Genomic DNA, 24084 nt, shown 5'->3' with positions numbered 1-24084 from the left:
AATAATTCTGAGAAGGATTTGAGATTATAAATGGCAAGCAATTCCACATGAGCTCCCACAAGACTCTGTTTAAAAAGGCTGTGCTATGTCACTGTACAAATAAGAGAAACAGAATAATGATTTCAACAGAAAAATTGGAATAGTTTGTACATTTCAGTTTGTAAACATTTTGAAAATTACATTGGAAAGAAAGAAGAGACACATAAATACATAGTGCTCAAGAAAAAGGATGTAGATGTTCACATTTTCTAATAGTAAATAAAATAATAAGAAGCAATAGCTAGAAGCTTTAATCTCATAAATTCAGATTAGAAAACAAGGATTGATTTAGTCCTGAAAATAATTCACCGTTCAAAAAAACTTGGATTTCATATCCTTAGACTGACTGTCTGTGGAAAAGTGTTGTAACACGAAGTATGCATTTCTGAGTTTGCTGTATTTGAGAAGGTAGACTAGCTGTTTCTGAGATCCCTGTAACCTCAGCCCATGATTCTGCATATAGAAGGAAAGCAGCCTCAGCATTCATAACCAAACTTCCATTCTTGTCCACTTTCCAGTGTACAGAAGAGCCCACTCCGTCATTCCCTTTCTACCCAGGTTGCTAGAAAAGGCCCACGAACTTTTTGAGTGAAGAGCTTCTCTGCAGTAGCCTGACTTAAGCTCAGTACTTCAGACCTCTATCTGTTTAGATTGGAAATAAGTATATCTTTTGATATTTCTTAATTTGTCAAATCTGAGATGTTTTATGGAGATTTATTTTGGAGACTGTGCTGGGGGTGAACAAGTACTCATCACATGTATTTGTCTGTTCATTCATTAACCCATCGATTAGGTTATTGCTGCAAGTGAACTTCTACCTCCTTCATAGTTCCCATGACAAGCTGAAGAAGATTGAAAAGATTTGCAAGCTTTGGGTCTAAAATACTGATCCTTCAATAACACAAGCCTCCAACCCAAAGAAGTCCATTTGTTTAAGCCAAAATCAAAGACAGACAAAATGTATGGGTTCAGAGCTGCTTTCTAGCTGAGGCTTCTGTACGTGAATCCAGATAGGAATTCTTATATCATTCTGTGATACATCACCAGTAACAATGTGCAAAGGTCCGCAGGGGTTATCAGTGTTTTAATTAGCATTTTGAAAATTCAGACTTCAGTCTCCACTCGTTTTTCTGCATGCATATAGTGCGATCATGGATTTTCTGGAAAAGTGGTTGCTTGTCTCTTACTACTCTCACAAAAGCCAGTACTTTCCCTACTATTAAATACTATAAAATTGACCTTTAAAATCAAAATTACAAAATCTTCTTATAAGGTTTTAATTTGTACTCTCTGCTCCTCCAGGATTTTGTAATTTCATGAGGCACTCTTTTCTTACATAAAATTCATTTTCTTGCTGTTGGTTTATGCAATATTTATTTATTTGATTTTAAACTGTATAATAAATTATTTCAATTTAGCTGAATTTTGGCATAATTGTGCCAGTACTTTATTACAATAATTAACTGTCTGAGAGTTGGAAGAACAAGAATAAGTCTAGCAAAAATCTGAGATGTTTCTTTTTCTCCCTAAACTCCCTTCTGAAAGGTTCTTCTCAAACCATACACTTAATATGGAACCGGCTAAAAGACTGCTGGGGCCAATATGTATTCAGTTTGTATACTAAGAAAACTATGGTTGGGCTGTTCCTCATTTCCTGACTAGAGGTGTTTGTTTGTTTGTTTGTTTTTGTTTTTATATTATCTGTCAATAACTCATCCACTTCCAAGGGCTCCAAAGTTCAGAGGATCTTTTTCTTGTGAAAAACTTCTATAGAAATAGTCCATATCAAATTTTTGGGTGAACCTGGCAATTAGGGGAGGTTTTGAGGGCTGTTGAAGAGCCAGCAGTTGCCTTTTATGAGCATTTCCATAGCTCTTTTAAATTAAAAGTTAAAAAACTTGTAAGATATGGTGCTGTTCTTGCCTTCTGTTCCATGCAGGTGGATCTTTGGAATATAATGATGCCACACTGAAACGTAGGGAATTCTATATTGAAGAAAAAATGTATTACTAGAGTTGTCATTAATTTCACCGGTTTGTGTTGAATTACATCTGCTACTAAAATTTTATGTTCATACAAGTTAAGACTGTAGACTGTCCTTGAAGGTTTGGAGTAAATTTGGATTTATGACGTGTTTAATATGATAATTCTTTGCACAGGTGGTTGCATTATAGAAAAATAGCAGAGAAATAAATATATATTTAAGTATATATTTAGCAAAGCACCTGCTTCCATAAATCTCTTTGTGTAGGAGGGGTGATAGAAATATCCACACGTTAGTAGTCATGTGGATCTCAGAAGAATTGTAACAGTGACTGTATGGCACGAGGAGAAAAAAATACTTATTTGAGAAAAGTTTAGAACTAAAAACTTTCTCAAAACAAGTAACTAAAAAAAAACCCACCCCTGAAAAGGAAGAAAAAATAGCAAATCTTGTATCAGATCTTTCCTTCTCTTCATTTCAAAGGACTCTTTTTAAAAGGCAAGTGGTATTAAGAGAATTCTGCATTTAAATATAGTAGAAGGGACAGTCTTGTGTACTTCAATGATCATCACTAGAGATTTCTTGACTTCTGTCTTTTTGTGGCATCTAACTTATTCTGTGAAAAAAAAAAAAAACACAAACTCTTTTTACTCCATTTGTGTATTGAAGGACAGAGCCTTCCAATTTTGATGCAGCTAAAACAAATTTTATGTGTTTAGAAACCAAAATCAAAACTTTAATGTGATTTAAGAAATGGGAATAAGATTTAGAAGAGGTCTTGTGAAATTATTTCACAGTTGCATGAAAGTTCCTTTAATAAAAGTTATATTGTACGAGTTATTTTACTGCAATCAGTCTCACATAACACACACAGTGGTTAATAAGGGAGAATAACAAAGAAATGTGCATCTTTTATCCTTAAACATTCACTTCGTGAAACAATTCTAGATACAAAGGTCAAAAAATTTCTTTTTCCATTTGTAAGAAAGATTTTTTTCCTGATCTGCCAGTGATTTACTGATACTGTAACTATTTTACATTCAGACTTTTAGTGATATTTTTCCTTCTCACTTACTTTGCCTGAGGCCTAAATTGAATTGAATATACAAACAAAAAATTATTCATTTCTGAAAGTTTAGCAGGATTGCAAATTTGTCAACTCTTAAGAGTAATTACTTTCAAACATGTACCCAAACTCTTTTCCCTAAGCACTGAAATTTTACAAAATTTGTCCATATTACAGTAGTGCAAAAACATAAAAATAAAAAGCAATTTTTATCATAATTTACAACTTTGAAGACTCCTGTTTGCTTTATATGTCAATTTGTTATGCACTTAGTAGATGAACAACTTTCCACTTCTGGATCAAAGGTTTCTGTAATGCCCCATAATGACTTAATGATTTTGTTTTTTACACTGAACTCAGGAAATTGGTATCTTTTCTTTGTCTTACTGAAAAGATGGGAGTAATTCAGTGTTGAGATAGCTAATTGCTGAGTACAATATCTACAAGTGATTTAATCAGTTTTGGCTGTCTTAAACTGATGCAGCTAACCTTAAATTTTGTGGGATATATTCAGCCATGACACTGACAGTACATGCTTTGCTTCTCATATGTTGAATTTGCTTACGTAGACATTGCAAACGTGTATGGGAAGGCATGAAGTCAGCAACTGGCACTGCTTTTGGAAGGGTTGTACCTTCTTGAAAATCTAATTGTCTCCTTTCAACCTATCCTCTCCTTATGAAGATATTCAACCCCTCTCTCATATGCAGACAAGCAGAGTGCTTCAGAGAGCACACGGGCTTAAAAATGTGACTCAGAGGTCAATAGATTCAGACCCTCAGGCAAGGAAGTGAAAATCACAGCTAAGGACAATTTACTGTGACCGTCCTGCCCCAGGAGTCTCCTAGCACAACCAAAGGGCTTGGCTATGTCTCAATTTCTCACATTGTCAACTTCCATGAGTTTGCGTAGGAAGGCATGACTCCTACTGAATTAGAAATATCTCTGATGAATAAAAATTACTTGTTTGAGGAAAGGTTTTCAGCAGCTGATCTTTGCCAAAATTTAAGGTTCCTGTAGCAGGTTCCTGTGTTACTATTCCTGTACTGATAACTGATTATTAACCAAAAATTCAGTAAGGTGAAATGTAGTCAGATTTCTTGTGGAACAAAGAAAGGAATAATTCAATTATAGGTTCCTTCCCTTTTTTCCTTTCCCTTTTCTTCTTCTTCTTTTTTTTTTTTTTTTCTCTTTCTTTCCCCCCTCTCCCCTCCCTACCAGCTGTCTGTTGAGGTAACTACACAATTAAGACACCTAAATCAATATCACCAATGTGCTTGCTTTTGCTTGGCACATCAAGTATCTTTTAAGAATTGTCTTTAACATAGACTCTTTGTCTTTTTGTTTTAAAACATCATTTGAATAGCTTTGGCAAATTGCTTAATTGTTTATTGATCCAATAGTTATTCAGCTTATTATTCCATGGTGCTTTTTTTGTTGTTTTCTTGAACATTACTTCATCTCACTTTAAAACTCCTGGGTAAAGCTTATATCAAACCCTTTGTCAAAGTTTTGTTCCTTGCTTAAATTCCATGTTGCTGAAGTGTTAAGGACAGAAATTATATTGAAATACCTCAACAGTTAATGTCCACACATTTAGAACTTATTTCTCACATTGTAGGCAGAAGATAGTTACGGTGAATTTTGCAACCGTCAACTCCCACGAGGTCATATTTTATTAAACTGAGTAAATTGAATGAGTCAGAGCCATAGCTGTCTAGGAATTTAAACAAAATAATTGACACGCTATCTGCCAAACATACTGTATTTTTCTATGTTTTTATAGTGCGTGGTAGGGTAAAAGATGTCTGCATAAACTCTAGTTGATGAAGACAACAAGATGGTGAGGTTGGGCTTTTGGGGTTGTTTTTTTTTTTTGCATTTTGTTTTGTTTTACATTCCACAAAACAAATCTACTTCAAATATGACTGTCCTACATCCTGTATTCCCTTTCTATTTGTTCAAAGAGTAGGAACTCTTATTGGATGTAGAGTGGAGGAAATGCAAAAATCCACTGTCAATTTTGGAGGAAAATATCCCTTTTAATGTTTATTGATTTTTCAAATCCATCTAAATTACCTCTGTAATAACAGTCATTCTCTTTTTATGCTAATGGTATGTGTTCAACAGTGGACTGAAGGTAGAAAGCTAAAGGAGTTCTTTGAATTTTACCATGGCAGATATCCTCCGCTCCCTGAATCCATAGATGAAAATAATTGTGCTGTAGTGCCAAGAAATTAGTATCCTAGTACAACTCTAGAATGCTATGAAAACATAGCATTGCATAACTGTGATTCCACTGAATGGACTCATTATGACAAAAATTGTCTGAAGTTCTATTGCTTTTTTGTTTATATCTGGCAGAAATCAAGCTATCTCACGATGATACACAATAGGTTTTTCTAAATATGGGTGAAAAACTAGAATGTTCTTCAGAGCAAGCATTGGCTACAACAGAATTGAATGGAAAATGCTGGCTTTAATTAGTGATACATTCTTGTGTTGCAAAGTAGTCAGTACATCAGTCATCTTTAGATGGAAGCTCCTGTTGCCAGATGGAAAATAAAATAAGTATTTCTTATCCCTCAAAAAGTTAGTGCTAAAGTAAGAACCTATACGTTTCTCTCCAAAAAACAAGGATACATAGTATTTAATGCTTTGGGACAAGCAATTCTGAATGTCAGTTTTATGTTTTGAAATGTTATGTTTTAAGTCTTCCCTTCCCCTTTTTCTATCTCTTTTTTTCTTTTCTTTTTTTAAATCTCCAGTATTCCAGAAGGCAAAGAAATTAGCTACCGTCACAATCTGTAATAGCCTCACTATCTGGGTAAAAGCCAAAGGCAACTAAACCTATATCTAGATACATTTCATGCATTGTTCACCTTTGCCAGAGAATCTCAGTGACTACATTTCTTTTGAAGTTCAACTCCTGGAATATTAACATTTTTTAGTTGTAACGTAATGTAAATCATGTATTTAACCTGAGTTGTCTTCCAAATTCAAAAAAAAAAAAAAAAAAAAAAAAAGTGTAGTTCAGTTTTATGTTCACCTTTTCCAAAGATTATGTTGTTAGATTATATGTCATTGTGCTTGAATAGACTATAAGATAAATGATCACTTTGCAATCTTATGGTGCAGCCTATGCAAACATGTATTAAATAGAACTGATGAAGACTAAATGTAGTTTAGCTAACTGTTCAGTTGCATTTATTGCTAGATTCAATTTAAATGTAGTTCTGTTCTGTAAGAATATATTTGAATGACATGCACAGCATTTCAGTGATGTACTTTGTCTTTATTCCTTACCTGATTCTTTTATAAAATCTACTCCAATTTTTCTAAGATCAGGGTATTGCAGAAAACATACGTAGTAACTAATTGTACTAGTATCTACCTGCTTTGCACTAAGAAGACTATAATGTGTGTGAAATCAAGAAACAGCTGTCTTTCTTTTGCTGTGTCTCAGAGCTTGCCAAAGGCCATTGAGAAATCTTCCTCACAATCCACATGTATGCTTGAGATCCTATCCAAGACCTAATGGAGCACTCTTATACAGTAAATCATTTCTGCAAAGGCTTTTAATAAAAACTAATTTCTCTGGAGTTGTTTTTTTTTTTTTTTTTTTTTTTACTGTTGTAATTTTTTCCTCCCATAGCTTCTACTGCTGTTATGAGAATAGATAAGAATGGACTGTAGGAATTTTGGAGTCATCAAGATGCAGTAATCCAGAGGTACTGGTTCTAAATGATGCCCTTTTCATGATAGGTGAACATTTCATGCTTTCTTTTGTGAAGGGTAGTATAACTGCAGCAAAATTTAGTACCAATGTTGTATGCATTTTTGGTATTATGTATCATTATTTATCTAAACCAATTGTTGATTAATAGCATGTGTAGTAACAAACAGAAAAATACATTTAATGGTAACTTAAATATATTTATGAAATGAAAACGTTATCAAAAAGTCTTAATTCATGACCATAAGACTCACACACACAGGAATCACCCAACCTGAATATTCAAATCATTTTCTTTTGCTGGTATAAATGGGAGTAAATTAAAAGCTATACTTAACAGTTAATCAGCTTCTTCAATGGGGAAGAAATATTCAAGAACTATCCCAGGAAGGGGATTGTGATTTAGTTACAGTTCCTACTCAGATACTGCATTGTCTAAGGAAAGCAATTTATTGCAATCTGTTCATTTTCTTAGCATAACTCTTTTCTTTGTTAGGAATCCGTTAAGACTCTTCTGCTCTTTTTGTTATTTTTTCAATTATCCTTGCTGGAAAGGAAATATCTAGAGACTTTGTGATTAGGATAGGACTTGCAAGAATCAGAATGCTTTACTGGATCAGGAGTAGATCTCTCTACCATGCAGTGCTGAGCAATAGAAGAGAAATGCAAGCTGCTATAATAAGCCAAGTGCAAAATTGGATTACAAAGTCATTAGAGGCTGTAGTTGTTCAGCACCTTTTAGGCCCTTGGAAAAGATTATTAAACAAATGAAAATGGTTTTAAAACTAAGCATTTTATTCCTTTCAAGTAGGGGGTATTATTTCTTTAACTTCTAATTGTTGTGCATAATATTGGATTATATCAAATTCAGAGTTTATTTATTGCCCCTATAAATGTAGATCAGTGTCTACGCCTTAAAGCATACAATCTTTTTTCCTGTTTGTGTAAACTGGACATTTATATAAAAGCTTATTTTTTACACTTTTTCTGTGATTTCTGGTATATATTTTAAAACCAGAATGCCTAAGAAGGGCCTTCAAACTTTCTAAAATGATATTGTGCTCCTAAGTGGAGTGGCAAACTTGCAGTGGAAGTGGGCTGTACTCAGTGAAAGGGTTCATGTTCAGCCTGGTATTCAGTATGATCTCCAGGTTCTCTCTCCCTTGGCTACCACCTAACCTGCCAGGTGTCAGGCTGTACTGAGCCACTGTTGAAGCGGAACCATGTACTTCTTGCTGAACTTCAGGATGTTTCTATCCCTAAGTTTCTAGGATTCTGTTGTTATAAGAAATAAAATAAACAGTAGCATATGAGGACATGGTTCTGGTTTTTGATTGTTTCTTTGTAGATCCAATACATCAGTTTTCATTTGCCTCTTTCAGTAAGGAAAAATCTGTGATTTTAAAAATATATATAATTTTCTTTAGATGCCTTAGTAGAATCACCTCATTTATTTTTTATTTGAGAGTGTGTAATAAAGATGAATCTATTCAATATTTTGGTTTGACTGACTGTTCTAACCGTAAGTGTACCATCAGTGGCAATCATTATCTTTCAACATCTGGCAACAGTTAAGCACTTATGCCCAAAACATGGCAGCTGAAGGGTCCAAGGGTGGATGCTCAGTTATTTTACTTGTTTGATTCCATGTGTGTTTTAAAGCAAGGCTTGCTTTAGATCATGACCCCAGTATTGCCGTTAATATATATTATTCAGAGGATTGGAAGTTAACTGTGAGTAACATGCTGAGATTGAATTGATTAAATAGTAGACTGCCAAGGTGGGACCTTGTGCAAAACAGCTTTTTGAAGTGTTGTATGTGTTCTGTAAAGAGGAAAAAAGAACTTTCTTCTTAGAATCATATTTGGCATCTTCAGAAAAACTCCTCCTTGCTCTCTATGTAGTCACCATTACATGTGATCTGCATTATGCACCCTACAATTATCCAAACGTGAGTCTGAGCAGAGGGAATCATTTCTTACATTTCTGTTCCTGGAAAGTGAATGAGGCTTTGAAACAAGGTATGTTCAGTTTTTTCTTTTGCTTTTTGTTTTCTCAGGGAACCAACCACTAATCTCACAATATGAATTTAAAGAGGTGGTGAGGGTTATGTGAATTACTAGGACTAGACAACTACCAAATTCTGCTTCACTAGAATAGACTGACTTATCCATTCTCTTCACCTTCAACTAAAATATATTTTCTCTCTTTTGCATCAGTTCTTTTTTAGTATCTTTACACAAATTTCTGGCTTATAAACACATCAGGCTTTGTTGTTGTATTAGGTGTGGAACGTATCAGAACAGGTAATGTGTCGTTAAAGATTAATATATTTCCTTCAAGCTTTTTACTTACAGTTTTTTTCTGATGGGCACTGGGCTATGCTGAAAAAAACCACAACAGCAGCAAAGGTTGTCGTGCAGCAGAATTGCTAATGTAGCAATACATCCTAGTATGTGAAAAAAAAATCAGCTTTTAACAGGGAACACCAATACTTTGGTAGTATTGTCTGATTTTTATTTTTTTTTAAACTTAGTTCAGTACATACAGTTATCCAGGAATAACCAGATTCAATTCCACATACTTTTTCTAAGTTCTCACGTCCTGAGTTCCTGCTCCATTTAGATTCCTACTGCACAAAGTGTCTGTTTGTTAAGAATTTATGATACACTCTTCTTTTTTTTTTTTTTTAATTTCTCCTGCATGCACACTGCACATCTCAGTCTGAGATCTGCAGAGCCCCTGTTATTACACTCGTGAGTGTGTCTTCAATGCAGTCTGTGAACTGTTGATTTTCACCATATTATGCAGCAATTAAGATCAATTTAGTAATGAGAGAAAGTTAAATAGATCAGTTTAGATCATTCTTGCAGGTTATCAACCAAAAAAAACATTATTTTTCTGGAGTTGAAATGGGAGGAATGGTAAGAGTTTCTGAGAATTTAAAAAGATACTTAATTTATGCCTCAAAACTTTTTGTATGCAGAAACCAATTTGAACAAATATAATATTTAGTCCTCTGAAAGCTTCTGCTCTTACATAACAGATACTACTGTCAGTTGTTTTATATAAATATTTCTGTTACACTTTCCCAACCAAAAGGCAGTAGAGGCTCCAGTAGAAATCCCGAAAGTAACTTTAAGTACAGATCATAAATAAAATGCAAAAATTAGGCAAACTGAATACAAATTGAACCTAATCTTTAATTGTTATTTCTTTATTCAATGCTTTCATTGGAAGCAATATTTTTCGCATTTTGCTGACTAAAATGAAATTTCCATTTGACTTGATTAAGCATAATAGATTGTGGAAGGGATTGAGATACAAAATTCTTATATTTCAGAGACTATGAAAGTAGATAATTATATATATATTTTTTTTTAATTGAGAAGTGATAGTATATTCATTTAATTTAAAAATTAGCAGTTGTTGAAAGAAAATGCAGTATGTGACTGTCTTTGTATTTTTCTTCCCCTTGCATTTGACATTTGAGTGTGCCTGGGGAGGTGAGGAAATTAAGAAACAAACAAAAAAGCTACATATTGAAAAAATATATGAATGCAACTTTAAAAATTCATTGAAATTTACCATATTTCCCCTTTAGCATTTCAACTAAAACAGATATACAAGTACCAAATATTTCTGGTATTTAAAATACAGTTTCCCAGTAAAGGGGAACATTCTTTGGAAAAATGGAAAGGTAAGTACTTATTTTCTTCTGGCATCAAAAGCTTCTGAATCTTACTTTCATGACTTATGTTAGCATAAAATCTTTTTTTTTTTAATAAAAATGCTTGCAGGTCTGTAAGCTTTTCACTAACTTTGGGAGAGCCTTAGGCTACTATTCATGAATGAACTCTGAATGTGGATATAGGGAAGTGAGAAAAAGTCACAGTATTTAGCATTTTCTCCATCTCAAACCCATTTATCCATGTACTTTACTTTTATAAGGTCATTGAGATATTATTGTGATGGGTGACCTTATAAAAATCATATAGCTGCAGAAAGCTCCATTTTAAAGGAGGAATGTTGAACACTTTGTCCAGATGTTACTTAAAATAGGTTTTCAAATATAAAGAAAAAGTCAAACATGAAAGCATTAGGGTAAACATAGTGAGCATATATATTCTTCCCTTAAAGCAGAAGGAAATGAAGGGAAATGAAATCTGTGTGTATTCTGACAAGCCTTTTAAAAGAAAAAAAAAAAAAAAAAGACAAAGAATTTTTAAGAGATAATGATACTCCAGAATGATTGATTAAAGGAAGTAATCTCAAAGACCAAAAACAAAATAACAAAAAAATAACAACAACAACAACAAAAAAACACAAATACAGATCGTTTATCTTTTCAGATCTGTATACATTTTTTTTTTTTCTTGCAATCTCATGCTTCATCTACTTTATTTCCAAATGTTTCACAATTATGTTTCACAATTAGTTTTCTTTTGGATAGATTTCAGGCTCCTGAAATGTTTTTCCAATTTCCAGTTTACTACATTCATTTTGTACTATCATTCTTACTTGGTGTTTCATTCTCCCTACATCCTAACAAATACAGATTTTCTTCCTCAACTTGTGTAATCTTCAGATATTCCTAAATATTAAAATCACACCTTTTTACTTAGTTTTGTTGGACTGATTTGTCCTCATAAAGTAAGTTCTTCTAATCACTCAATCAGTGTTTCATCTTTGAACGTCCTACTTGTTATTATCACTTTGGTTGTAAAATGATTAGACTTAGGGTATTTCTGGGTTCCTAGTTACATGAGTAACCCTTACTAAAGTAGGGTATATGATCAAGTTGATGGGATAGGTTAATGTGAATTACACTGGTAAAATTTCTTGTTCATTCAGTATTGCTTTGAACTTTCTTCACGAGCAAGATAGAAACATGACAAATCTGTGGTGACTGAGGTTTTCTTCTCATTAGAGACGGTCATTTCTTGTTGGAGATAAGAAGTAGTTGTAATGGTCAGTTATTTGGCCTTCCTCTTCCCTGGAGCTAAAAAAAAAAAAAAGCTGAACTTGAGAGAAATTTCTGGTTTTGTCATTGTCTGATTTAGCTTTAAATCTCTAAAGAGATTTTTTCTCCATGTGAGAGAATGTGTCATTAATGCAGTATTAAATTTGGTATATCTGTATTGGGAATGCATATTTAATTTAAAGCTCTAAAGTTAATTAAACATTCATACCTGTTATATTTAATTCTGATTAATTTACGTACAAAATGTTTGTCACAGCATAACAAAGCATAATATCAGCAGTTCTGTAAAATTCCACTTATGAGATTTTATCCATGATCACTAATTGTGATCATGCAAGTTCTTAAGAGTTGGTTAAAAAAATGGCATCCTTTTTCAAATGAAATGACTGTCCTATATTTTTTAATGGTTAGTGTTGGATATGCAGGCTTAGAAGTAACCGATTTCTGAAAAGTCTGAATTTACAAAATGATAACAGTGCAGATGAACTCACTGGGAGTTTAGTGGCTCTGATATTCAGGTCATTAGGTTTCTGTCACTGAATACCAAAAATCTTTTTTTTTTTTTTTTTTTTTTTTTTAAGTCTTTGATAATATCTTTATTTAAAGAAAAAAAAATTGTTAGAAACAACTTGGTTTTAATTTAACCCTTTAGACAGCTAAACTTGTAATAGAATACAAAGATAGAGTATAGATGAGCATTTCATTTATTCTATTGCATTATAGTGTGTCATTTTGATTTTACGTGTTCAGATGAAGAACATTCTTTGTGAGACAAATTGGCCTGAACTGCAGTGCTTTATGTTTGTGGCTGTATCTCTACTGTGATAGACTTTTTTTCAGAAACAAGAAACAAACAGTTTCTGCTCAAATAAAAAAAAACAAAAACATCCCAAAAACATAATGCCTATCTTATCTATTCACTGAATTGCAAAAGAAGGAAGAAAAAATGTTAATATTCTTCACATTTCACAGAAAAATAGGGGAAGGACCAAAATTTGTTATATATTACACAATTAATCCATGAATGTATTTAATATACATTTTCCAATACACTCTCACTAACTGCAGACATTTGCACTCAATGGTGTATCAGAATGACACACTGTCAAATACACTATGTGAGCATTGTATTCATGAAATGACTGTGGTTCAAACTTCAGTGTTCTCTTTATGGAATTCACGCAGTGATTATTATTATCTGGTCAGTCATTTCATGGCAGTTGAAGTCCATCTGTAACACATGAGACCATGAGTACTTTTGTCCAGTTACAGTAAAGAGCAGGAAATCTTAAACTCCTTAGTGGTGTTTCAAGCTTTCATAATCAATTGAAATAAAAAAGTACTCTTCTTTCCTTTTTTTTTTTTTTTCTTTCCTCTCCACCTCCCCTTAAATTGGTTTCTTGCACATTTCACTTATCGGTATTATAAAGTTTAATTGATGTACATAAATTCCATGTAAATATAAGGGAAATCAAAGAAAAGTGTGTGGTTTTTGCTGTTCGTTTTGCAATATGTTTATAATACACTGTGTTGTGTGAAGCAGCAGTACTGCGTGAAGTGATAGCTTGCTAATGTAACATATATAACCCAAGGATGGTAATTATACCATTAATATTACTGTTAGCACTAATAACTCCCCCTCAAACAGATGACCAGTAGGTGAGAATAACTGTCATGGATATCATATGTACCACACAATCTCTTGAGAACAAGATTCCTGCTGTTACAGAATAAATAAATGCTCAGTTCAGTGCTTTCTGTTTTTGGCTAGCATACAACTCTTGTTCTTAACTTTAACAGATTGTGCTGTCCTTTCTTTGCCTGGAATCAGAGAGCCTGGCCCAACACTGTATTTCTGTCATACCTGTTTTGTCTTTATCTTGCATTAAATCACAGGATCAGGAAATCTCTGTGCTTTAAAATGACATTTTATACCTAAATTTATTCTTGTATTTTGTGTGTTTAAGATTGTGGATGAGATTACTTTCTGTGCTTCTGAGTGAACTCTTGCTTTTATTAGTTTTAAGGTCCTTCATGTAAGATACATGCATGATCTCAAAAGCAGACTTCTCAGTGGAAAGCAATCTTCTCCTGCATTTCTCTATTCTGCTGCTGATCTCAGCAACCGAACACAAACATCTGCTTTGTTTTTATTGGCAGATCGATGATCTGTGGACTTTGGCATCATTGAATTTTGTTTATTCTTCTGATTGGCATGTTTCTTTGTCATGCAGATCTAGTCTTACTCGATAAGAAGATTCCAATATGTTCCAAAAAGAGTTAAGGGAGTAATGATGTTTCATTTTTACATTTAGCTTCCTGGGATTGGATATTCCTGTCAGGAGTAACACAGATATTTTTAATTTGCTGGACCTTCATTTTTTGTGTTTTGTATTGTTTCATATTCCATTCACCTGTTACACTACTGTTCCTTATATAGTAATATGTTGAAAATGTATCTGAATTGATAGTACATTTATGGAATTGGTATAGTATTAGTATATTAATATAAGTACTAAATTTAAGATAAAATATCAGAAAGACATGATGAAATTCAGAACTCTGATATTCTGATACCTAATTTGGTGAGAAGCCCAACATTATTTTTAATGCAGTGTGGTTTAACCCAGCAGGCAGCTAACCACCACACATTTGTTTCCCCCCTCCCAGTGATAGGGGGGAAGAGGATCAGAAAAAAAAAATCCACCACAATAGAGCAGAACTTGTGGATTGAGATAAAAACTATTTACTGAGAAAAGGAAAAGGAGAATAATAATTATAAAAATATGTACTTACAAATCAAGTGATGCACAGTGAAGTTGCTCACCACCAGCAAACTGATGCCCAGCCAGCCACCAAGTAACAGTTGCCCCACAGTACACTCCTCACAGTTTTTAATGTTTGTTTGGTTTGGTTTGGTTTGGTTTTGCTTTTATTTGCAAGATGTCATATGGTATTGGCCAGTTTAGGTCATCTGTCCTGGTTCTGTCCCCTCCTGGCTCCTTGTGCTCTCTCAACCTCCTCACAAGCAGGACAGCGCGAGAAATTTAAATGTCCTTGATTCTGTGCAGCCACTTCTCAGCAACAACTAAAACATCAGTGTTATATCAACATTGTTTTTTCTCCCACAGCCAAATAACAGCATCATCCCAAACATTATGAAAGAAAAAATACCCACCTCTGTCCAGCTGAAACCCAGATACATAATTTTCTTTTTAAATTAAACTGGTTTTGACACTGTGAGTAAGTAGCTAAGAACTTGCTCTTCTTACGTGCCAAGTATGCTTTTGAACATTTGATTTTAAGGTGCAAAGGGAACTCTTAGGATTTTTCACATTTCTTTGCTGGAGTTAGAATCATAGAATAATAGAATCATCTAGGTTGGAAAAGACCTTCAAGACCATCAAGTCTAACCATCAACCTGACCTATCCAGTCCCATCAGTAAGTCTGTCCCTTTGTGTCCCAGGATCCATCCTGGGTAAGCATTTTCATTAAGAATCCAATTATGCATTATGCTGAAAATCTTTTATTCCCACTGAATACTACTGAAGGTTGCTAAGCACCTCAAAGAGTCAGTGAATATCACAGCTTGCTTAGCACATGGTACTACATATGCCATTTGCAATCTCTGCTTAGAGCAGACTTCTACTGCTGTCACCATAGATTATTCAGTGTGGTTTGGGAGTTTGTTTTGCTGTGCTTAGAATGTGATTCTATTCCTTATAAAATTGTAATATTCTGTGGATTGTGATTCGTGGATCTAGTAAAAACAGATCACTGAAAAAGTGGGAGAAGAAAGATTTGAGATTTTTGTATGTTCAGTTTCCTGAACATTTCATACAAAATCTCTCCAGAAGATCAAACCAGCCAATGACTGACACAATATGACAGTAATAAAAAAAATTCATTTTCTTGCCAACATTGCTTGATCTTTATTCTTTAAATATTGTTTATTGTGACATGCTATTCCCATATAGTCTGTGTAATGCTGGCAGTATACAGGATGCACTTACCACAAAATAAGCATATCCCCAAAGCCTTAAGGCATTGAGCTACCCTTTTGTTCCATGTAACTTATTGCAGAAGTGCTCGTGGGATGACATGCTTTACTGTGTGCTACCTTATTGCTTTATTATTAGGCTTCACAAAGGTCAGATGGGCTTGTCTTAAATTCATGAGAAAACAATGCTGTACAAAGTTGCTTTTCTTCGTTTTCTCTCTACTGGGGGACCTGAATATTTTTCTGAGATCTGCAAGGGTATTTTTTTATATCATGTGGAAAGCAGAGAATTGTTTTCAATTCCCATTGTGGTAATCAATGAGATGTAAAATTGCAGCAGTTCCATGCTGCCTAGAGCCTCTCCTGACAAACCTCGTTTGGTTTGTCAGAATGCATAAAGCACTCATAAGACCATAACATTAGCCCCATTTCTCTTTAATGTGACTGATCACAGAAAGAAGCCAGCTCTTAAGGAGATATTTTCATTAGCTTAATTAACACTGCCATGGCTGTTGTACAGAAAATTCTTTCTGTGTTATGAATATTTCTTAGGATGTGTATGGGGGCCATTATTTGTGCATATGATACATAAAAATCAAGAAACTTGTAAACTATCTCTCTAATTATTTCACTTTTGACAATTTCATTCACACATAGGAAAAGGTAAAGGAAACTGTATAGTATTCTTTTTTTTTCCCTCATATTTGTGTCTACTCAGAAAAGTAGTTTGTCACTATGCAGTCAGTAATCAACTGAATATATATATGAATTCTGAATACATAAATTCATTTGCTAGTTCATAAGAAATTATTTTTTGCAGCATATGTTTAAGAGGAAGAAACTCTCAAAACTGTGTTTTGAAAGTATGTGAAGTATGGCATGTAACAAAAAAAAAAACAGACATGGTTTAGCCCCAAAGTGTTCTCCTACGGGTGTCATTATAGTTGGAATGATTGTGTTGCTTATGGCATTAGCAATGGGCCAGAAGCTTCTTGTCTATGCCTCTGACGCAGATAACTATAGTCATCATTTATCAGTCCCTTGGAGGTGTTTATAAAATGCTCCATTCTCATTCCCTTTACTATTGGAAAAAAACATCAGCTTTATATAATGACATTTCTCTTGACTACTGTAGCTGATAAGGAAATAATTGAATGAAAGTTTGTAAATCAGGTATTGTTTTTTCTGCAATGGTTATTCTTTTAGCATAGAAACTAAGATAATTGTCAGTTTCTGCCTCATTTTGAACTGTATTCCAGAACTACATCCCATTTTCTTTTGCTCCATGTTGATTTTCTGATGAATGAATGAGTGAGTGAGTGAGTGAGTGAATGAAGAGGCAATGTTATTGCCATTTTCCAACCTTTTACTAATTAAATTCTTTTGACAGCAAAAATAATAATAATCCTTAATATAATTTAAAAATAGCATTATGGCTTAGTTTACTATATGTGTTTCAAGTATTCTAGCTATGCCTCAACTAGCAAGTCAGCAGATATTAATTTTTACCTTACTAGGAATTAATCTCACAGGTATAAAAATGATGTGTAGCTGTTTACTTTAATGATAAAATATTATTTATTCTTCATTAATATAAGACAAATCATATTCTTTGTATCCTTCTGAAAGTAATCTGTCAGCTAAATTCTGGGCATACCTAAGATACCTTGGGGAACACCAGCTAAGTGATGTTACCTTCTTTTATAATATCTTGAGGTTATGAAAGGCAGAAAATACATTAAATAATGGGATAGATATTTCACATTATAAATTTATCTGAAATTGTCTAACATTGGAAATGCTTTATGACTGAGAAATGTCTGTATGGAGTAGTGAGAAGAAGCAATCTGTATCTTCTACAAACTCCTATTTGTTTTAAAGCTGATTTTCATAAAAACAACAACAACAAAATTTCAGCAGCTGCATCCTAAATAGGTAAGAGATTGCTAAAATGATTAGATAAATAACATATAAAATAACAGAATAATATTATTGCAAAAATATGAAGAATTATTTTATAATAATATGAATAATTATTAATAACTTTAATTTTATTTTTTGGAAAATATTTTACATGCTTTTAAATAAATGAATTCATATCTTGTGAGTAAAATAGATTTCTGGAATTCAGTAAAACTGCTTTTAGAATTTTATGTATCTGTGTGTCTTTTCAAGACTACCATTTTTCTTTTTCTTTTTTTTTTCTTTCCAAGATAGTGATCTTTATCTATTCCTTTGATGATCATCAATTATGGTTGATTGTGGCATAGCAGACAAGGCTTGGGACCTACTGCAAAAGTCCCTAAAAGTATTACTAAGCTGATGGTAGATAAGTTACCCTAGTAGAAAGGGGAAATCTAAGTCTGGAACTAATGGTAGAATTCAGGAGAATGTAATAGCACTCATCCTATTGCTTTGTACACCTGAGATTCATTTTTTTTCTGTGTGTCCCAATCACTTTGTTTCATATCAGCCACACTGAATTTAGCAGTTGAAATTAGCACTAAGTTATTTATTTTATTGTATTTAATATGCTAGGTGACGCTATCAACTGTTCTTCGATCTCTTTCCTTTCTGTCTGTGAATGTTACATTGTGTTGTACCAACACAGCAGGGATGAAAGCTAACAGAAATGCGTATTTATGTATACAGCACCAAAATGTGTAGACAAACAAACCTTTCATAAAAAAATAAATTAAACAGACACTTGTCAGACAAGTGTCTGAAGACTACTATTAGTAGTCAAAAGAACTAGTCATAAAATGGAAGGACTATTGGCGGGGGTAAATATTTTAATGCCATTTTGTGTCTATAAACACATAAACATTAAAAAGACATTAGACTTATTTAACACAATATACTCTTGCTCTGAGACAAATCACCTAAAACTTAGTATAGTTGGGTTAAGCAAAACAAATAGTCTAAAGTATTGGTTTAACACAGATAAACTAGTTTATTGATTAGATGTACAAAACATTTCCAATCAATAATACATGTATATGAGTGAATTTATTTGCTGTAACAGTCACATAGAAAAGCACGGAATATGATTTTAGAAATTGGTATTTATACCTTAACTTGAGTTGTTTTGGAGAATAGCTGTGCAGAATTACCTAATCTCCATCTGCTTAACTCAGATGCAGAAGTATAAAAATATCAACATACCAGAGTTGCAACTATTCTTTGTTTTGTTTCCATCTGGTATTCTTGAAAGAAGAAAAATCAGAAGTGCAGTACAGAAAAATTATAGGACTGCTTATAGGACTGCTACAGCGGAATAATCCTTACTGAGGATTTTACTGGGTTAAAGATCAGAAAAAAAAAAATGTAGTTATGGCCTTGCTATGAATAATTAAGGATTGTGGACATATGGCCACTTCTTTAGTGTATATAAGTTATAATAAGTTAAATTTGATAAGTGTATAAAATAAAATAGAGCTCTGAAATAGCAGAATATATCAACAATTGAGAGGAATAGAAACTGACAAGAGTGCCTTTTCACATCAACAAAACACAGATAGCTAGGTTTCCTGCACAGTGAGTCAGCAATTATTTCGAAGTAAGATTTAACTTCATGTTTAATGGTAAGAATGTTTATAAAGATACACTTCTACATTTAAGAAACTGCAGAGAGTAACATTCCCTCTCTGTACCCTCTGGGACTGTTGAAAGTCTTATGTGGAAAAAGCACCCCACAATTTTCCTGTTTTATTGACTTTACTCTTACTTGTTACTAACATAAATATCCAGAGCTCACACACATTTTGTGAACTGCTTGTGAGTGATTCAGATTCATAAGTAAAAGCATCTAATGCTCTTTCAGATATCCCTGAGTATCCAAGACTTTTACAGGAGCAAACAGATGAGATGTGGGATCTGCGCTCTAACAGAATTGCAACTTGGACCCAGTTGTAGTAACATCAATCATCTGAAACAGCCCCCTTTCATTTGGTAGTTGAATGCTGCCCTCTTAGTGATATATTCGAATATCTGAAAGCTGAATATTCATTAAAAATAGGCAGATCCGCATAGCTGTTTGTTTTTTGTCCTCATTTATTTACTGTGTCAACATGGTAGGACATACTACCATGCATGTTTTTTTTTTTTCTCTAGTAAGCCTTTCTTTTACTGCAGATATTTTTCATCCCATTGCAATTTATAAAAAATAACAGTTTTGAGAACAATTACAAAAGCCTGATTATAATTTCAATGAGCTTGTGTTATTTACTGCCCTAATAAATTATTAGATAGAATTTAAAGATGAAGGATCTGTTATACTGGCATAAGTCTGAAGTAAAATGAGTGCACTTAAGGAAATGAACATTGGACTGATAATATTGACTTTACAGAAGATTTTTTGCAGTTCTTCTTGGCAAGTTATTCAAGCAAGGATTATATATTAACAATAATTTTCCTTTCATATTTTTCTTAACACTTCGTTTCCCTCACAGTGTCCTTTGTCCAAACATTCTTTAACACTGCATTTTCCAGAAAGCTAAGCTATTTTGCATCTCTCTTCTTTTCACTGGAAGAGCAGAAGAAGGGAGAAAGGTGGCCCAAATCAATATTTTTGGTATACCTTTTCTTTTTTATGCATATGTACATGGCAAGTGAGATTTGCCAGCATAAATATATTAGATTTCACACATAAACCTAATCATAGTTTTCAGAAATGAGACTTCTTGACTTCTTGCAACTTATTCTTCAGTGTATCTTGAGGGATTTCTCTTTCTGTAATTTTTGCTTTTTTTAAAATTTTTTTGTCCAAAGTTTTTTCTCTAATAACTATTTCGGCATATTTCCCATCTTTTTTCTTTCTTTAGGAAAGTCCATTGTTAGATTTTATATAAAAGTACTTGAAAAAATATCTTTAGCTTCAGTTTTCAACTTTTATGTTCTTGGCCTTATTGAAAGCTGCTCGCTGAAGTAAATGGGAAAATAGATACTCAGGTATATGCTTCTAGTATTTTTCATTAGTTTTATTTCCAAGAAGTGAATCGTGACTATGCTTTACAAGAGTAGGAAATATCAGGCTCTCAAGTTTTGCTTTTATAATGATACTGTGTGAAAAGTGAGTATAAGTATGAGGAAACTGCTTATTAATAAGCAACTACTTTATTTTGTATTATACTTGGAATTTCTTGTATTATAGTAACTCTCAGGAGCATAAATTGAGTTTTGTCAGGAACTATAAACTTATGGCATTGCTTGGAATAACAGAGGTAAAACAACTTCGAAAACTGTCTCTGGTGACTCCTTGACTAGAAAAATTCTGTTTCTCCTGTTTAACGAATCCCTTTGCAAATCTATTTCCACGGATGTTTTCACTGCTCATAAATACCTGTAAGAATGAATCTTTTTTACCCAACAGATTTTTTTTGAATCCCTTTCTATTATTCATGTAGTAGTCTGTATTTTGTTTTGTTGGACAATATTGCAATTCAGGTGTTTTATTGTTGTTTTTTTTTAAAACAATACTAAGAATTTATTTAAAATACATAGTTTGTACTGTTAAATTTGGGATAAATGAATATTGATGCCTTGCATAATCTTCTAATTGTCATGGTCTCAGCAAGTCATGAATTAATGTATGTTGATATCAAAACTTTTTTTTTTTTTAAGTATAACTGAAAGATTTAACATGATGGTTATTTATTCTTTTATTCTGCTTAAAATAACCTTTATGCATAGCAGCAGAAAGTAGATGTTAAGAGCCCTAGTTTCAGCTTAATTTTCTATCACTGATTTGTTCTGCTCCTTTACTCCAAATTACACCTACAGGTCAACTTAATCAGAAAGAAATGTAATGGAGGGATCAAGGCATATTGTCATGTCTCAAGAGACATATTTGTTTTATTTCAAGTTGTTTCAATTTGATCTAGAAGTAAATAGAAACTTTTCCATATGAGTTCAGTAGTCAGAACTAGTGAGACTGGAAAGCCACATCTTTGATATGTGACCACAAGATACAACCAGTTATCTTACCTTTAACACAATATCCTGAAAAGCAGATTAGGACTCATCCTTGACCTTCCTTTGTTGTTGTTTTGGTGCTTTTTTTTTTTTTTTTTTTTTTTCCTGATTAGAGGACTGGGCTGATCAGCGTATAAATTGTTCTAGCAGTATTTACAAAGTGGTATTTGAATAGAATTTGCAAGAAAAGAAGTATTTTCTTATATAACGTTAGTACATTTTCTGTGCAGCCCTCAGTTTTGAAAAAATAATAAAGTAAAAAACCCTGGGGAAATAATCTCTTCCAAGAAAAGCTGCTGAGTGGTTCATTGAGAGACAGTCCATATCTAGTTTTCAATAGTTTCCATCTCCTTCCAAACCCCTTTGAGTTACAGACACAGTTGGAGAATCAGAATTTAATCTCCATTTTTCTCAAGTGCTTGGATGATGCAGGAAATGCTAGTGACTCAGTACAGCAGCACAAACTCTGTCTTCCCTTACGTAAAAGCTCCAGGCTGCATGAAAGCAGGAGCATTACATAAGCAGCTAACATTTCAGGGTGAAAAAGCTTGTCAAAGAATCAAATCAACGGGGAAGGTAAGAAATATCAGTGACCATTACAACAAGATCTTCTTACAGAGATTCATCTTTTGTCTCGTGGAAAGTGGGATTTTTTAGTTCCCAAGTGATTTCAAAGAGGCAGGTACCTTTTGTTGCACAATCAAGGACTGTCTTTCACTCAGCCACTGAGGTGACGCATTTAGGCTCCAATTTTAAAAGGAAGAAACAAACAGCTCTTTGTTTCTGTATCCTTCCTATAGACATTCTCATAAATAAATATATAAATATAAACTGCCCAGAATTAGTATAGACTAAGAAAGCTCTGTGGAGGTTGCTAGGCAGCCGAGGCCAAAGGAATAGAAAGCAGTTGGGTCTTTGAAAAGCAGAATCAGTGACGTATGAGTTATTTGGAGTCACCATTTACTCCATTGTCTTTTGTCATAAACAAGAAGCAGTGAAATTTATATTTCTTTAGTAAATGAGCAGTGATTTTATAAGATTTGAAATAAAAGATCTGTTTTGTATCTCATGCCTGTAAGTGTTTACAAGCTATGAAATTATATGTATGATAATGATTTATAAAGTTTATTTATTCATTGATTTGAATAGGATAGGCCCAATTTATCCAGGCTGTAACTTGAAAATAATTTAGCAGGGTAATTCCTTTTAAATTTTTTGTCTCATTTTCATCTCAATTTACATTTAATTCTCCAAGGTAGGTTCAAATGCTCATGGGTATACCTCATCATCAAGAAGTGTGTGTTTTGCTGCTGCTAAAGATAGGTGAAAAATGTCCTTTTTATCATCATGCCCTGGATGTATGTCGAAGCTACTCATTACAGAAATATAGCAGTAACACACACACCCTTCATATTACTATTAAGCATTTAAAAATGCAGTAGGTATTCCTAATAGGCAAGATTTTCATATGCAAGATTAGATGATCACATTGACTAATTGCTTCCTTTGAAATCTCTTCTGGTATTTGCGTGTTAAAGTCTTCCTGAAATTAACTGTGCTTTCAGCAATTGTGTTACACATGCAAGTATGATGAGGGAATAGCATATCTTACAACTCCTACCTTCTCTGAAAGTGTAATGACAGCTCCTCCATACCATATTTTGGTCTGCATTACTTATTATTTCTCAATGTCTTTAGATTATCATGTCTTTAGAAGACTAAATTGACGTATCACAGATTTTCAAAATGTGTTTCTTTCACAGGGTGAATGCTGGGAGGTGGTCCGGGCAACTCTGTGGAACATTCTCCAATGGACTAGTAGGATGAGAAGATCCAAGAATAGTTTGGGGAACAAGGAGAAACATTACCTCTCATGACGGTAAACCTACCGAAAAGGTAATTCATGCTAGTCTGTTTTTGCACAGCCTGCTGTTAAAGCTCATAGATGTAACATGTAGCAGAAAACAGTAGGAAATGCTGTTTGCATTTTCACACTAAGTCCTCTGACTTTCTACCTCTTTCCTTGTGTGAGGGAGAATTCAGAAGCTATGTCTTACAGGACTTTTCTTGCTTTCCTTTGAAAGTGTTCAAGAACATAAATAAGAAGTTTACAGCGACTTACCAAAAAATTCCTTATTAGACTCATGAAAATGACAGCAATATAAGCCAGACGAAAAATTAGAACACCAGAATATTGCTTTACAAGGAGATTTAGAAGCTTTATTTTTACTTGTACAGAATCTTGTTAGGTAGACTTATTTCATTCTTTTCTTAGAAGCTTATCTGGTGTCTTTTTGGAGA

General features: G+C 33.4%; 1 protein-coding gene across 2 annotated transcripts in view; it reads left to right on the top strand.

Moving 5' to 3' along the window:
• Nucleotides 1–24084, top strand: part of LRRC4C (leucine rich repeat containing 4C) — a 97747-nt gene that overhangs the window by 19237 nt on the left and 54426 nt on the right. For both annotated transcript variants that reach the window (XM_090140813.1, XM_090140814.1), the window contains one exon: nucleotides 23547–23679. The gene's annotated coding sequence lies outside the window, so the exon portion shown is untranslated. The remainder of the gene's footprint in view (nucleotides 1–23546; nucleotides 23680–24084) is intronic.

The sequence above is a fragment of the Phasianus colchicus genome, chromosome 5, assembly GCF_987193195.1.
Source record: "Phasianus colchicus chromosome 5, bPhaCol1.hap1.1, whole genome shotgun sequence".
NCBI lineage: Eukaryota > Metazoa > Chordata > Aves > Galliformes > Phasianidae > Phasianus > Phasianus colchicus.
Note: the sequence above shows the minus strand (reverse complement) of the source record. Positions and strands in the feature narration are given on the sequence as shown.